We start from the raw sequence: 17,274 nt of genomic DNA on the forward strand, positions 1-17,274 counted from the left end.
CTCCAGCCCCCACTCAGGAGCAGGGACTCCGATACACAGGTCGGCGGCTCTGATTGCCACCGGGCATCCACGATTGTTCCCTGCTGAGAGAGAAGGACGGTCAGCTGTTGTAAACACAGCTGACTGTTCTTCTCTCTTGAATGATCACAGAGATCCTTCTATTTAGGATCACAGGTCTCTGATCATTTCAAAAGCCTAACCCCCATACAGTTAGAAACACTCCCCTAGGCTTACATTTAACCCCTTGATCACCGTTTTAACCCCTTCCCTGCCAATGTCTTTATTACAGTAACGGTGCATATTTTTAGCATTGATTACTGTAGTAATGTCACTGGTCCCCCCAAAAGTGTCAAAAATGTCAGTTAGGGGTCCGATCTGTCCGCCGCAATGTTGCAGTCCTGCTAAAAATCGCAGATCGCCGCCATTACTAGTAAAAAAACACTAAAAATGACCTAAATCTTTCCCGTAGTTAGTAGACGCAGTAACTTTTGCGCAAAACAATCAAAATACGCTTATTGCAATTTTTTTTTACCAAAAATATGTAGCAGAAAACAAATTAGCCTAGAATGTTAATTTTTTTTAGAAACGTTATATAGCAGAATGTGAAAAATATTGTTTTTTTTTTTTTTTTTTTTAGAATTGTCGCTATTTTTTGTTTTATAGCGCAAAAAATAAAAATCGCACAGGTGATCAAATACCACCAAAAGAAAGCTCTATTTGTGGAAAAAAAAAAGACATCAATTTTATTTTGGTAGAGTGTTGCACAACCACGCAATTGTCCCTTAACCACTTCTGGCCCAGAAGGATTTGCCCCCTTAATGACCAGGCCATATTTTGCGATTCGGCACTGCGTTACTTTAACGCACAATTGCGCAGTCATGCGATGCTGTACCTAAATAAAATTGATGTCTTTTTTTCCCACAAATAGAGCTTTCTTTTGGTGGTATTTGATCACCTGTGTGATTTGTATTTTTTGCGCTATAAACAAAAAAAGAGCGACAATTCTGGAGAAAAAAAAATATATTTTTCAAATTCTGCTGGATAACATTCCCAAAAAAAAAATGTAAAAATACATTTTTTTTAAACATTTTAGGCCAATTTGTTTTCTGCTACATATTTTTAGTAAAAAAATCCCAATAAGCGTATTTTGATTGGTTTGCGCAAAAGTTATTGCGTCTACAAACTACGGGAAAGATTTATGCCATTATCTATTGTTTTTTACTAGTAATGGCAGCGATCTGCGTTTTTTTGCGGGACTGCGGCATTGCGGTGGAAAGATCGGATCCCTGACTGACATTTTTGACACTTTTGGGGGGTACCAGTGACATTACTACAGTAGACAGTGCTAAAAATATGCACTGTTACTGTAACTGTCCGCTTATCACTGTAAATCTGTGTTCAGCACTTATTGCTAGGTGGAACCATTCTGCCTTCCTTTTGGTTCCCTGAGGAATGTTTAATCAGCAGAACCACTAGACCACTCCCACTCTCTCTGAGGTAAAAGTTTTCTATGACTCAGATTTTATATACAGAGCAGGAAGATGACTGCTGAGAGAATTCCTAAAGTTTAAAGTTTTAGCACCCCTTGGTGAGCGGAGCGAGGTACGCAATAAGAGTGCATTATATATAAAGATGTATATGTTCTTAGACATAATTTGTGTCCATGCTGTTAGTTTAAATATGCTATAGATAATCCAAAGCATCCTGCATGTTGGCCATGTTTAATGTCATTTAGATATGTGTGCAGACAACTGTAATCCACCTTGTAACTTCACATTTGTAATTAACCTTGTAACCCCCTTTTTGGTGATAACTGTAAACAAATGTATTGTATGTCGTTTACAGTTTTCACGGTGCTATGGTGTTCATGGTGTTAAAGAGAATAACGTTCAACCCTCCTGCACACCTTTGATGCATAAGAATAAAAGTACTGCACCCGTCAGAAGATCTCCTCTCGTTTTTTAATCGATGCCAAAGGGGCCGCTATAGTGAAAACTCGACGCTGAAGTAAAACTTGTCACTGCCAGTGAAAACTCGACGCTGCGGTGGAGACCCGACGCTGAAGTAAAAACCCGCCACTGAAGTGAATCATCAGCTGCGTCGCAGTCTTCATCAAACTGTGAGTAAAGGCTTCCCAACGCCCCGCAGGACACATGCGGACGCCATCTTGGCAACAGAGACTTGGCTGAAAAGTAAACGTGTCACGTGGACTTTTAAATATAGCGGACTCTTTATATGTGAACTGGAAGCCACCCTTTAATTAGTATGCGAGCCAAATAATTAATATTTTTCTAAAGCAGTGATTAAGTTATTATATTTGTGTTTAGAGGCCTAGTGTCAGATTTAAAACAACGCTATCTTCCAAGTTCCTAATCCACTAAACTGCAGCTAGTTACGTAAAGGGTTAATTGTCTGGTTAGGAAGTGTCAGCAGTATATTCGTTTAAAACATTTTGTCGTATTGTATGCATTGTTTGCTAATCCTTAGTTACAAGTGTAAATGCCTGTTTTCTGTCATAGGCCTTAGTAGCAAGTTTGAGGCAACACTCATTCAAGTTAGGTTTCAGGCACACACACACTTGAAAGGCAAAGGCACACTAGAACAAAATGTTGTCACCTGCTGAAGAAACAGACAAATCCACACAGTCACAACAGGTGCGGTCCAGCTCCAGAGAGCGAAGCCTAACAGAAAAGGGCAAAGAAATGCACGAAGGAACAGTTAAGAAAAATGAAAAGGCATTCAACAAGGTGTACAACTCTTGGAAGGAGCTAGCAAAGGAATTTAGGACAAAGTTAAAGGATTTCTGCTCAACTGAAGATCTTAATACAAGATTGAAAGAGATTAAAGCCAAAGAAGCGTTAGTACACCAACAGTATGAGTCCATGTGCCAAAATAATTCCACTACCCCATACGTTGTTAAGAGAATGGATGCATGCGCCGCGTTAACGGCTGAAATCTGCAACCTCATCAGCAAGCGGCTAGAGAATGTAGATGAAATCTTTAACGATCAACTTGAGAGGGAAAAGGTGAGGATGGTGCTTAATAAGGAAGAGCATGAGTCAGTCTTTGGAAACTCAGAAACAGAAACTGTCCTCTCAGAGTCATTACCAGACTCCAACGCAAGCTCGAGAGCCACTTCCAGATCTAGCAAACGCGCAGACGCAGAAGCAGATCTTGCAGCCAAGATAGAACAGGCAAAGCTGAGCAAACTGGAGGCAGAAATTAAACTTAAAGCGGAGTTCCACCCTGGATTTTTTTTATTTTTTTTTAATACCCCCGGGACAGTCAGGGCTAGTGCATTCCACAATGGCTAGCCTCTGATCTGTCCCGGGTTGCACTTACCTGTTAGGACAAATACTTACCTTGCAAACGTCTTGTCCAGCGCTGCCATCTCAGATGTGGGCAGCTTGAAGCCAGCGCGTCCTCTTCGGCGTCTTCTTCCGCCTTCTTTGGTCCCACGATGCTCTGCGCCGGCCCCGACGTCACTTCCGGGTCGCGCGCGTCATCCCTCCACAGCTTCTGGGCATGCCCAGAAGCTGTTTAGAAGGGGATGACGCGCGCGACCCGGAACTGACGTCGGGGCCGGTGCAGGCACAATGATTCCTGGGAGCTATGACGTCCAGTTCCCAGGAATCATTGCAGAGCCAGGAAGTGACGACGGGCCGCGGCCGAGGAAGGAGGAAGAAGGAAGTAAGGTAAGTATATTTTCTTCGCTACGAGGTAAGTAAAAAAAAAAAAAATATGCGATTATCCATTTCTTTTTCAGGTGACCCGGAGCGAGAAGATGGAGGTAAGTATAAAAATAGGGTGGAACTCCACTTTAAGTTAGAAGAGGAAAAGACAAGACTGCAACAGCTACAAGCAGAAAATGAAGTCAAAGTAGCTGCAGCAAGGGTGAAAGCCTACCACGCCTTTGATAGTCTTGAAATTTATGAACAGGAGACAGACCACAAGGTGCAATACCTCTGCCAAAATAATAAACCTCAAACCTCTTTGAATCCAAAGACTGTGCCATTTCATCCTTCAAATTCACCACTTGAGGTGTCAAGACCAAAAGAAGAAGTTAGTCTAACCCCAGAACTTGCAAGTCTGCTCATCTCCAACCGCCTCCCTTTACCTGAACCAACTGTATTTACAGGTGATCCTTTGAAGTTCATAGATTGGAAGATATCCTTTATGGCGCTGATTGATCAGAAACCACTCCCTGTGTGCGAAAAAATTCTGTACTTGAAGAGGTATCTCGGTGGTGAAGCTCATAAGGCAGTGGAAGGGTTCTTCTACCGAAATTCAGAAGATGCCTATCTAGGTGCTTGGGGAATCCTACAGGACAGGTATGGAGGTCCATTCATAGTGCAAAGAGCTTTCAGAGAAAGGTTGGCTAAATGGCCAAAGATATCAGCAAACGACCCTGTAGCATTAAGAGAGTTTGCGGATTTCCTTCAAGGTTGTGTGGAGGCCATTCCTCATGTTAAAGGCCTAGCTATTCTAAATGATTGTGAAGAAAACCACAAGCTTCTCAAGAAACTGCCTGAATGGATCGTGCGCAGATGGAGTCGCATTGTTGTGGACAAGCTTGACAAGTCTAAAGAATATCCAACCTTTGCTCGCTTCACAGAGTTCCTGCAAAGGGAAGCCAAGATTGCATGCAACCCCATTGCCTCTCCCTTTCTCCTCAGTACCAAGACTACAGATGAGAGAATTCCCAAGAGAGCCAAAGCGCTCAACACAAGCACTCAAATGAAGCCCTCCACCTCCAACGTTCCAGAGATCTCAGCTTCAAGACCAAAACCACCTTGCCTAGTCTGCAAAGACGAAACACACGGTGTCGCTAAATGTCCGACTTTTGCAGCAAAGACCATCGATGAAAAGAAGGCCTTCATTCATGAAAACTACCTCTGCTTTGGTTGCTTAAGAAAGGGCCACACTACAAAAAACTGCAAAGTAAGACACACGTGTAGTATATGCAGTCGACGTCATCCAACCTGTTTGCACATACAGAGAAACACTGAGCCTGTCAAAACATCAAACGATGATTCAGTAGCCATGAGAAATAAGGCAAACGACAACGTTCCCAAAGTTATGTCCCATACTTTGACAAGACATACTTCTGCCACATCCTGCATTGTTCCAGTTCTGTTGTCAGCTACGGCGGAGCCTCAGAGGGAAATCCTCACTTATGCCTTACTTGACACACAGAGTGATTCAACATTTATTCTGGCAGACCTGGTATCGAAGTTAAGTGTGAGCACCAAGCCATTACAGCTAAAGCTCAGCACAATTACAGCTGTTGACACAGTTATATCAAGCCAAATTGCTCACGGTCTGCAAGTGCGTGGCTTCAACTCTGAAGCTCAAGTCCAACTCCGTCAAGCCTATACGAGAGATTTTATTCCAGTAGATATGTCTCACATCCCCACTAAGGAGACTGCACTCCAGTGGTCACACCTCAAACACTTGGCAAACAAGTTACAGCCACTTCAAGACTGCGAAGTAGGACTGCTGATCGGTTATGACTGCCCATCAGCACTGGCTCCCTTGGAGGTTGTTATCGGCTCCGAAAATGAACCCTTCGCTCAAAAAACTATGCTTGGCTGGAGCATTATAGGATCAGCAAATCCACATCTTGATAGACAGGGTAGCCAGAGCTTTTTACACCGAGTCGCAGTAAAAGAAATGCCAATGTCCCCAGTCACTGATGTGTTAAAGGCTTTAGAAATGGACTTCATTGAAAGAAATTATGACGATAAGTACGTGTCTCAAGATGACGTTCGCTTTGTGCAGTTTCTCTCGGAAACTATAATGAAAAGGAAAGATGGACACTACGAGATGCCGTTACCCTTTAAAGACAACAGTCAACTGGCACTACCAAACAATAAGAGGCTGGCCATTATTCGACTTCATCATCTAAAGAAAAGATTAAAGGCAAATAAACAGTACCATGAACAATACACTGCATTCATGGAAGAAACAATCAGAAAAGGTGATGCAGAACCAGCCCCTTCATTATCAGAGGAAGAGACAGTGTGGTACATCCCACATCATGGGGTTTATCACCCCAAGAAGCCAGACAAGTTAAGAGTTGTCTTTGATTGTTCAGCAAAGTTCAAAGGCATCTCCCTAAACGACACCTTACTGACAGGTCCCGACCTGATAAATTCTCTAGTGGGAGTCCTCTGTCGCTTCAGGAAGGAAGCAGTTGCTGTGATATGCGACATTGAAAAGATGTTCCATCAGTTCTACGTCCCCCCAGAAATGCGCAATTACCTAAGGTTCCTTTGGTGGGAGAACGGTCAGTTGGAAACAGAACCGAAAGAATACAGAATGGCAGTTCACCTTTTCGGTGCCAGTTCCTCTCCAGGATGTGCCAACTTCGGCCTTAAGTATCTTGCACAACAACACAAGTCAGAATATCCCTCAGCATCAGCCTTCATCGAGAAGAACTCTTATGTCAACGACGGCCTAACCAGCGTTCCAACAGTCAGTGAAGCTTCTAATCTAATCCTCGAAGCACAAGAATTATGTAAAAATGCTGGCCTACGACTGCATAAGTTCAACTCTAATAAAAAGGACGTCCTGTCCTGTATAGCTCCATCAGAAAGAGCAACAACTAGTGTACCTGTCAAACTTAACCCAGACTCAATAACAGAAGGACAAGTACTTGGCATTCAGTGGTCAATTGAAAACGACACCTTCAGTTTCAGTGTTGACATAAAGGATCAACCCTCAACTCGTCGTGGTATCCTCTCAATTGTAGCCTCTCTTTATGATCCTCTAGGCTTCATAGCCCCCTTCTTACTGAGTGGCAAGTGCATTCTTCAAGAGCTTTGCCGCAGGGGCATCAGTTGGGATGAAGCACTTCCTGAGAGCTTATGTCCACGGTGGGAGGCTTGGAAGAGTAGTCTGCAAGCTTTAAGGGAAATCAAGATACCCAGATGTTACCATCCCCCAGACTTCGGTAACAGAGTGAAAGTGGAACTACACCACTTTTCAGATGCCAGCAACATAGGATATGGTGCCTGTTTGTACCTTAGGTACAAGAATGACAGAGATCAAGTCCATTGCAGCTTCGTAATGGCTAAAGCAAGAGTCACACCAACGAATATTGTGAGCATCCCAAGGCTTGAACTCTCAGCTGCTGTCACCGCAGCAAGGTTAAGTGTCATGTTGAAAGCACTAGAAATGTTCCTAGCTGATAAACAGTGTGAGTTTATCTTCAATGCTCCTTTCGCAAGTAATGCAGGTGAAATCTGGGAACGTCAAATTAGAACCATTCGTAATGTGCTAAATGCTACAACAGTCCAATGTTCAAGTAGACTAGACGATGCTTCTCTTAGAACGCTATTTTATGAAGCCATGGCCATTGTTAACAGCCGTCCCTTAACTGTCGATGGAATCAATGACCCCAAGGCACCAGAACCTCTAACTCCAAACCACCTCATCCTGATGAAATCCAAGGTTGCATTACCTCCACCTGGGAAATTCGTAAAGGAAGATGTATATGCAGCTAAACGGTGGCGTAGAGTACAGTATTTAGCAGAACAATTCTGGAGTCGGTGGAAAAGGGAATACCACAAGACAGAAATGGCACACACCTCGACGTAACCTCAAAGTAAATGACATTGTCATAATCAAAGAAGATATGTCTCCCAGATGCCAGTGGCAACTAGGACGAGTAATTGAAACTTCAATAGAAAAGGATGGTCTAGTTCGTCGAGTCAAGGTGTTAGTAGGTGACAGAAGATTGCAAGATAAGAAGGACTATGTATCAAAACCTTCAATTATTGAACGTCCTATTCAAAAGCTAGTAGTCCTCATAGAAAGCAAATAAGTTCAGTTTTAGTGATACACTAGCATACCACCACACAAGACAGTAGCCAGTTACAGAGGTACCTATAAGCAAAATTGTGTACGATGTGCCATGTTTTATAGCGGCCATGGTTATGTTTTGTAAATTATGTATGACTCTTTAAGTTATGTTCATCATTACATAATTTGGTGGGAGTGTAACTGTCCGCTTATCACTGTAAATCTGTGTTCAGCACTTATTGCTAGGTGGAACCATTCTGCCTTCCTTTTGGTTCACTGAGGAATGTTTAATCAGCAGAACCACTAGACCACTCCCACTCTCTCTGAGGTAAAAGTTTTCTATGACTCAGATTTTATATACAGAGCAGGAAGATGACTGCTGAGAGAATTCCTAAAGTTTAAAGTTTTAGCACCCCTTGGTGAGCGGAGCGAGGTACGCAATAAGAGTGCATTATATATAAAGATGTATATGTTCTTAGACATAATTTGTGTCCATGCTGTTAGTTTAAATATGCTATAGATAATCCAAAGCATCCTGCATGTTGGCCATGTTTCCTTATATGTTTAATGTCATTTAGATATGTGTGCAGACAACTGTAATCCACCTTGTAACTTCACATTTGTAATTAACCTTGTAACCCCCTTTTTGGTGATAACTGTAAACAAATGTATTGTATGTCGTTTACAGTTTTCACGGTGCAACGGTGCTATGGTGTTCATGGTGTTAAAGAGAATAACGTTCAACCCTCCTGCACACCTTTGATGCATAAGAATAAAAGTACTGCACCCGTCAGAAGCTCTCCTCTCGTTTTTTTAATCGATGCCAAAGGGGCCGCTACAGTTACTGTAATAATGACACTGGAAGGGAAGGGGTTGATATTGTGGGTGATCAAGGGGTTAAATGTGATCCTAGGGGAGTGATTCTAACTGTGGGGGGGCGTGGCTTGTGAAATGACCATAGAGACCTGTGTACCTATATAGAAGGATCACAGGGGCTCCGTGATCATTCCAGAGAGAAGAACGGTCAGCTGTTTTTACAACAGCTGATCGTCCTTTCTCAGCGGGGAACGATCGCGGGTGTCAGGCGTCAATCGGAGCCGCCTGTACGTTGCATCGGCTTCCCCGCTGATGGGCGCCTCCTGTGCGTGACCGATGTATAGTTATGGCGGTTCGCGCAGGAGCAGCTGCCTGCCACAGTATAACTATGGTGGGCGGTCATAAGTGGTTAAAGTAACGCAGTGCTGAATGGCAAAAAATGGCCTGGTCATTAACCGCTTGCCGACCGCCGCACGACTATTTACTGCGGCGGTCAGTCCCCCACAGGCAAAGCGACATAGGGCTACGTCGCTAGCCTGTGAGGCTCTAGGGAGGCCGCCGGGCACTCGCGATCGTTCATTACACCAGAAGAAAGGCAGGCGGCTAATGTAAACAAAGCCGCCTGTCATTCTTTCCTGTGTAAGAATGGAGATCAGACGGTTCTACTATGTAGGACCGTTGATCTCTGTTCTTACACATCAAGCCACAGCTAATCACAGTTAGAGGCACGCCCCTAGGACACACTTAACCCCTCCCTCTCCAATACAGTTAACTCCTTCACTGCCAGTGTCATTTTTACAGTAGCAGTGCATATGTATAGCACTAATTACTGCAGTAATGTCAATGGTAACCCCAAAAATGTCAGTCAGGGGTCTGATCTGTCCGCCGCAATGTCGCAGTCCCGCAAAAAAATCGCAGATCGCCGCCATTACTCGTTAAAAAAAAAACAACAAAAATGACAAAAATGTTTCCCGTAGTTAGTAAACGAGATAACTTTTGCGCAAACCAATCAAAATACGCTTTTTGTGATTTTTTTTACCAAACATATGTAGCATAAAACAAATTGGCTGAAAATGTTAAAAAATTTTGATTTTTACATTTTTTTTTGGAATTTCATATAAAAAAATTTGAAAAATATTGTTATTTTTGCAAAATTGACGCTCTTTTTTTGTTTATAGCGCATGATGAAAAAATCGCACCGGTGATCAAATACCACCAAAAGAAAGCTCTGTTTGTGGGGAAAAAAGGACGTCAAATTTGTTTAGGTACAGCGTCGCACGACCGCGCAATTGTCCTTTAAAGTCACGCAGGGCCGAATCGCAAAATAGGCCCTGATCAGGAACGGGGTAAAATCTTCTGGTACTTGTGGTTAAGGGGGCAAATCCTTCCAGTCCCGAATTGGTTAAAAAAAAAGGTGCATGCAGTGTTATCACAGCGCACAACAAGTCAGTGCATTTCACTGCAGCACAAGTGCATTGAGAGGGTGGGATTTGCTGTCAGTCAGAAAGAATGACATCACATCAGGCCAGTGGCGTACCAATAGGGGGGGCGGGGGGGCGGTCCGCCCCGGGTGCCACACATTAGGGGGGTGTCAGCGAGCACCAGGGTGACACCCGGGGCCGGCCGCCGGAGGAGAAACTATAGCAGAGAAAGGGAGAGAGACTCACTTCGCTCACGAGCCCTGCATACACTGCGGGAAATGCCGGAGTTAAGTGTGCTAGATAATGAGAAGGTGATTGGTTGCTTGGACCGCCTAGCAACCAATCACGGCTCATTAACTACTAAGCACATTTAACTTCGGCATTTCCCGCTGACCGCTGTGTATGCAGGGCTCGTGAGCCTCTCTCCCATTCTCTTTGAACAGTTCCTCCCTCTCTGCTCTCCTCCTCTGCTCCTCATAAGGTAAGAGAGGGGGGCGCAATTTTATTTTAAAGTTGTTATATTGGGGGGGGGGAGGGGGGTCTCCATTGTAAGGGGGTTGTCTACATTGTAAAGGGGTTCTATGGGGGGGGGGGGTGTCTGCATTATAGAGGGGTTTTATTGGGGGGCGTGTCTGCATTATAGAGGGGTTTTATTGGGGGGGGGGTCTGCATTATAGAGGGGTTTTATTGGGGGGGGGAGTCTGCATTATAGAGGGGTTTTATTGGGGGGGGGGGTCTGCATTATAGAGGGGTTTTATTGGGGGGGGGGTCTGCATTATAGAGGGGTTTTATTGGGGGGGGGGTCTGCATTATAGAGGGGTTTTATTTGGGGGGGGGGGTCTGCATTATAGAGGGGTTTTATTGGGGGGGGGGTGTCTGCATTATAGAGGGGTTCTATTGGGGGGTGTCTGCTTTGTAGAGGGGTTTTATTGGGGGGGGGGGGTCTGCATTGTAGAGGGGTTTTATTGGGGGGGGGGTCTGCATTATAGAGGGGTTTTATTGGGGGGGGGGGGTGTCTGCATTATAGAGGGGTTTTATTGGGGGGGGGGGTCTGCATTATAGAGGGGTTTTATTTGGGGGGGGGGGTCTGCATTATAGAGGGGTTTTATTGGGGGGGGGTGTCTGCATTATAGAGGGGTTCTATTGGGGGGTGTCTGCTTTGTAGAGGGGTTTTATTGGGGGGGGGGGTCTGCATTGTAGAGGGGTTTTATGGGGGGGTCTTCATTGTAAAGGAGTTTTATTGGAGGGGGGGTTGTCTACATTGTAAAGGGGTTCTATGGGGGGGGGGGTCTTCATTATAGAGGGGTTTTATTGGGGGGGGGGTTGTCTACGTTGTAAAGGGGTTCTATTGGGGGGGGGTGTCTGCATTATAAAGGGGTTCTATTGGGGGGGTGTCTGCATTGTAGAGGGGTTTTATTGGGGGGGTCTGCATTGTAGAGGGGTTTTATGGGGGGGGGGTCTTCATTGTAAAGGAGTTTTATTGGAGGGGGGGTTGTCTACATTGTAAAGGGGTTCTATGGGGGGGGGTCTTCATTATAGAGGGGTTTTATTGGGGGGGGGGTTGTCTACATTGTAAAGGGGTTCTATTGGGGGGGTGTCTGCATTGTAAAGGGGTTCTATTGGGGGGGTGTCTGCATTGTAAAGGGGTTCTATTGGGGGGGTCTGCATTTTAGAGGGGTTCTATGGGGGGGGGGTTTGTATTGTAAAGGGTTCTATTGGGGGGGGGGTTTGTATTGTAAAGGGGTACTATTGGGGGGGTTGTATTGTAAAGGGGTTCTATTGGGGGGGTCTGCATTGTAAAGGGGTTCTATAGGGGGTTTGCATTGTAGAGGGGTTCTATTGGGGGGGTTGCATTGTAAAGGGGTTCTATTGGGGGGGTCTGCATTGTAAAGGGGTCCAGGGGTACGGGGGCTGTGTAATGTAAAGGGGGTCTTCCTACATTTTACTTGCAGTTATTACTGCAGTCCTATAGATTTTTTTTTTCTGCACTTTCTGAAAGCGCACCAAAAGTCTTGCATGCTGCATCTTTGGCACGCTTTCAGAAAACAGGAAAAAATTTTTGGGGGGAGTGACACCATGGTTTACTGTACCAGGTGACACCAACCCTAGTGACACCACTGGCCGTAGCACACAGTAAGTATGCCACTGCCAGTTACATGTATTTCTGTCTGGCGCCTCAGGTCAATCAGCGCAGTTTTTGCAGAGGAGGAGGGGCCTGGTCGCCGGGTCAATGTGGGGTTCGTCGCCTTCACGCCGGGGGGGGGGGGGGTGCCAGATATAGGATCCGCCCCGGGTGCCAAATGCTCTAGGTACGCCCCTGCATCAGGCCAATGACCACCAAGCCGGTGGTGTGATGTGCTGCAGATGCTGAAGCAAGTGCTCATAGAAAGGAAGTGGTACAAAAGATGTCAAAAGGTGAAAATATTTTCTGAAAGAATAAAACTCTGATTAGGATACACAGTGCTTTAGATAACTGAATGTCATCCAGCCAGGGCTTACATCATCTCCTTTATGTTCCCATATTCCCATTGTATGCACTGCTACTTCCTGCTAGCTACTAGCGAGCTCTCCTCTACACTGACCACTGCATAGACGCCGTATATCCCGCAGCTCCCATTGGATCCTGTCTATAAACTTTCAATTCCTCAATAGGTTTCGAAAGCTGTCAGTCCCACACAGCTCTCACTCATTGGTTTAACGCCGCCTGCCTACGCCCCCTGAGACACTCTTGCTTCTATATGGCTACGAAACACCACGCCCCTTTACTTTCATTGACTGGGATGATCTCTTTGGGGCCGCTGGTTGGTTGAAGTGTATAGCTGTTATGGGGGGGCGTGGCGCCAATTGAATCGCGATGTAACCCGGATGTGGCTTTACTTTAGCAGTCTCATCTGGGACACGAGCAGGTGAGAGAGAGAGGAGAGAGTATTGTGAATGGAGGGATGTGCGGAGATCTCATAGAGCATGTGCTGCCCATAGCATGAGCTCGTATCGTCCTAGCAGACAGGATTTGTAATAATATGCTGGAGGATAATGTGGAGCTGAGAGATGGGTTCATATATAAGCAGGGTGATGGGGAGTATGGGTTTCAGTGCTGTGATTAGGATGGGTTATTAGAATGTCATTTTATATTTGATGGTTATTTGTTCCTTCTGTCAGGACTTTTATCAGAGTGACCCTATTCTATTCTTTACCTGTGCAGATCTGAGAGCTGACCTCACATGGTGCCGCCTCTTTTCCTACATTACCCACTTGCCATCTGGGGCAATTTTGACATTTCCAACATACACGTTCAAATCAGCATTTTTTGCTAGAAAATGACCTAAAACCCCCCAAACATTTATATATTTTGTGAAAGCAAAAGCCCTGGGCAAATAAATGGTGGTTGTTGCTACTTTTAAGTCACGTGATATTGGGGCAGCTGTTTATCAAGCACACATTTTAGGCTCCATTCACACCTGGGCATTTTTCAGCTCCAAAAACGCTCAAAATAAACGTTCCAAAACGCCCAACAAGTAAAACCCCCATTCATTTAAATGGCCCCTGTTCACATCTGAGCGTTTTGTCCCCTGAAGCAAAACGCCTGTAGCTGAAAAAAGTACAGGAGCTTCTTTTTGGGCTGATTACCAGCGTTTTTGTTAGATGTCAATGCCTGCCTCCAAAAACGCCTGAAAATCGCGGTAAAAAAAAAACATGTGAAAACGCTATGCTCAAGTGTGAATGCAGCCTTAAGGAAAAAATCTATTTCGGGCACATAAACACAATATAATACCCAGTGTTTTGGTAAAATATAAAAGATGATGTTGTGCCGAGTAAATATACTACACATGTCACGATTTAAAACTGCACAAGCCTGTGAAATGGTAACAAGCTAAAATTAGCCATAGGCGCTGTTTTTAAAGAGGAAGTAAACCCTCCTCTGTAACTTGTACCTATAGGTAAGCCTATGATAAGGCTTACCTATAGGTACTGTAAATATCTCCTAAACATGAACCGTTTAGGAGATATTTACCTTACATGCAGCCAGTGACGTCACTGGCGCATGCGCTCTGAAGGAACGGCCGCTGGTGCCGTTTCTTCAGAGACCCGTGCCGTGACCGTCGGCTCCTGCGCTGGAGTGACGTCACCGCGGCTGCGGCCAATCAGATGGCCGGATGCCGTGATCCCGGAAGACGGGCGACTGGACATGTCGCCCGTCATACAGGTAAGCAGGTGGCACGGCAGGGGCTCGTTCTAAGGTAAGTATTTCATAATGAGCTAGTATGCGATGCATACTAGCTCATTATGTGTTCCTCTTTCAGGTTGCAAAAAGGAAAAAAAATAATTTTTTTTCTGGTTTACAACTTCTTTAAATGGTTGTAAACCTACCTTTTTAACTTGTACCTATAGGTAAGCCTTTAATGATGCTTACCTATAGGTACTGTAAATATCTCCAAAACTTGCACCGTATGTGTGTGTATATATATATATCTCTGTAAACTTCTAAACTTGCACCATTTAGGAAATATTTACATTGCATGGTGCCGATGATGTCATCAGCGCATGCGCTCTGAAGAAACGGCTGCCCGTGCCGTTTCTTCAGAGCCCTGTGCCGTGACCAGTGGCTCCCGCGCACATGCCCTGGAGTGACGTCACGTGGCTCCGGCCAGTAATACAGCTGGAGTCCACAGACCCGGAAGGAAGTCGGGGGAAGATGGATGCGGCTGCCAGCGGGGACAACGCAAGCTTTGTTTGCAGGTAAGTGTCACATAATGTGCTAGTATGCTATGCATACTAGCACATTATGTATTTACTTTGCAGGGAAGTAAAAAAATGGTAGCGTTTACTTCCACTTTAAAAGCCTATACAGGCTACCAGTTTAGAGTTACACTGCTCTGGTTCTAGAATTATTGCTCTCACTCTGACGTTTGTGATGATACTTCACATGTTTGGTGCAAATACTGTTGACATATGCATGCTGGACCTAAGCGCATGTTTTCATTTCTGCGTAAACACGGGGGTGCTTTACATTATTTTTTCACTTTATTTAAATTTATATTGGTTTACTTTTTTGCATTTGTTTTAATTTTTATTGCTGTCACAAGGGATGAACAACATCCCTTGTGATAGCTTTGTCAGTGAAAGATCCTCTTTATGGAGAACCCTGGATTCTAACAGAGCCCTGATCCTTCTCTGCCCTTAAGAGCATCTGATCCAACACAGATCGATTTGATCAGATGCTTTTCCTAGCCAATGAGAAGGAGGGTAGCCCTGGATGGCTGAGATAGTTGTGGACATTGCTGGATAGAGATGGGGCTCAGGTAAGCATTGGGGGGGGGGGGGGGGGGGCTGCTACACACAGAAGGTTTTTTATCTTATTGCATAGAATGCATTAAGATAAAAAAAAAAAAACCTTCTGACTTTACAACTCCTTTAACTTCTGATGCTGCACGAGGTAATTCTCGGAGCCTTCTGTAAAGCTGCAGTGAACAAGCTTTCAATAGGGACACCCCTTCATTGGGAGAAGTTGTTTCATATTATACATTGAATTTACCATGATCTGTGAATGAGGAAGGGTCTGGCGATTCACAGGATTCTCTCCTCCATTCACAGATCATGTTATATAGTATACATTATGGACCTCTTTTTCCAATGGAAGAGGCGGGATTCCATAGGAAGCTTGTTCACTGCAGCTTCACCTAAGACTTGGGACTATTGAGTAATTGAAGATGCACGGAAGATTTTCACAGGATCCAGCTGCCTGCACAACATGGGACATTCTTAATTACAGGTAAATTGGTTCGATAAAGCTATAGAGTTTTTTTTTTTTTTTTTCTCTAAACTTAAACAGCTTATTCAGATGACCAGACCCAGCTTCCTTTGTTGAGTTGTGCTGCCTAGACAATCGTTGCATCCAAGGTTTCATTTTTGACAGCCTCTCTTTGCCCCCTTTGGATTTCCTGGGAATTTATGGCTATATTCCATCAACGGTCAGCCTTCCACCCCCCCCCCCCCTGTTTTCCCTATGCAGTGAGCGTGCCCTCACTGGGCAGTCTTTTTGAGCAGGGAGTGGACAGAGCCTAAAGTGTTACTAAACCCACAACCATAAAATCAGTCTGTATACGCAGTAAAGGGGCTATTTGATCCTGTCTTCCAAGGGCAAGGAGCTCCATTGTAGACAGGGGCCATTCTCCTCAGCTCAGAAGAGGTTTTTTGTCCCAGAGGTTCCAAGAGGACCTGCTCTGGCAAGCCACTAGCGGGCTCTTCCAGACCTGCGGACAAGGCTGCCTCTGCATGAAGGGGCGCCCTCACCCGTATCTTGGGTGGGGAGACGTCTTCGCTGGTTTCCAGATCCATGGACCTCCCTGGTATAGGACACGTGGGTCCAAGGAGTTATTCGGTCAGGCTACGAGATTGAGTTCGGTCTGATTCTCGGGAATGGTTCTTCCCTTCCAACCTGCACTTGTCCCCAGATCATTTATGGGTCTCTTTGGGGTAATACAAGACTTGTTCCTTCAAGGGGTGATTGTTCCGATTTCAGAACGTTTTCAGGGGTTTTTACTCAAACCTATTTACAGTTCCCAGGAAGGAAGGAAAGGTACGTTCAATTCTGGACCTTAAGGCGCTAAACTGCTTGTGCGAGTACTCAAGCTTCACGATTTTCGCAAAAATGAGAATCACAATTTTTTTGGCTTAGAATCAAGATCCCGATTCTCAATCTTTTATTTATATATATATATGTATATATATATATATATATATATATATATATATATATATATATATATATATATATATTAACCATTTCCAATAAACCAATAAAGCTGTGACTAGGATTACCCCCCCCCCCCCCCAGTCATGGATTACCCCTGGGTACTGCTGGTGGGTACTGCTGGCTGGCGGCTACTGCTGTGGGTACTGCTGACAAAATGTGAGGAGTGGCGCAGAGCCGATGCTTCCTGTAGCTCAGCTCTCCTCGGTCTCCTCTCACAGGCACAGTTCATTTGATATCACTCTGCCTGTGACAGAACGGAGCCGAAACTATACAGGAAGCATCAACTCCATTCTGTCAGCTCAGCTCTGACACAGACAACTGTGATATCGCCCGAGTGTTAGCCAGACATCCCAAGTCCCTGGCATGCAGGGTTGCAGCTGTCTGTGTCATAGACACATAACACTGAGAACTGTTAACATTCTGGATTGAGATCTTAGGGGGGGTGAATCGAGATCACAATTCCTATACGATTAATCG

General features: G+C 44.8%; 1 protein-coding gene across 1 annotated transcript in view; it reads left to right on the forward strand.

The window, feature by feature from the left end:
* Positions 1-12,871: 12,871 nt before the first annotated feature.
* DPP3 (dipeptidyl peptidase 3) overlaps positions 12,872-17,274 on the forward strand; it is a 118,443-nt gene continuing 114,040 nt past the window's right edge. The window contains exon 1 of the mRNA XM_082269641.1: positions 12,872-12,949. The gene's annotated coding sequence lies outside the window, so the exon portion shown is untranslated. The remainder of the gene's footprint in view (positions 12,950-17,274) is intronic.

The sequence above is a fragment of the Pelophylax lessonae genome (assembly GCF_965119305.1).
Source record: "Pelophylax lessonae genome assembly, chromosome: 10".
Classification (NCBI taxonomy): Eukaryota; Metazoa; Chordata; class Amphibia; order Anura; family Ranidae; genus Pelophylax; species Pelophylax lessonae.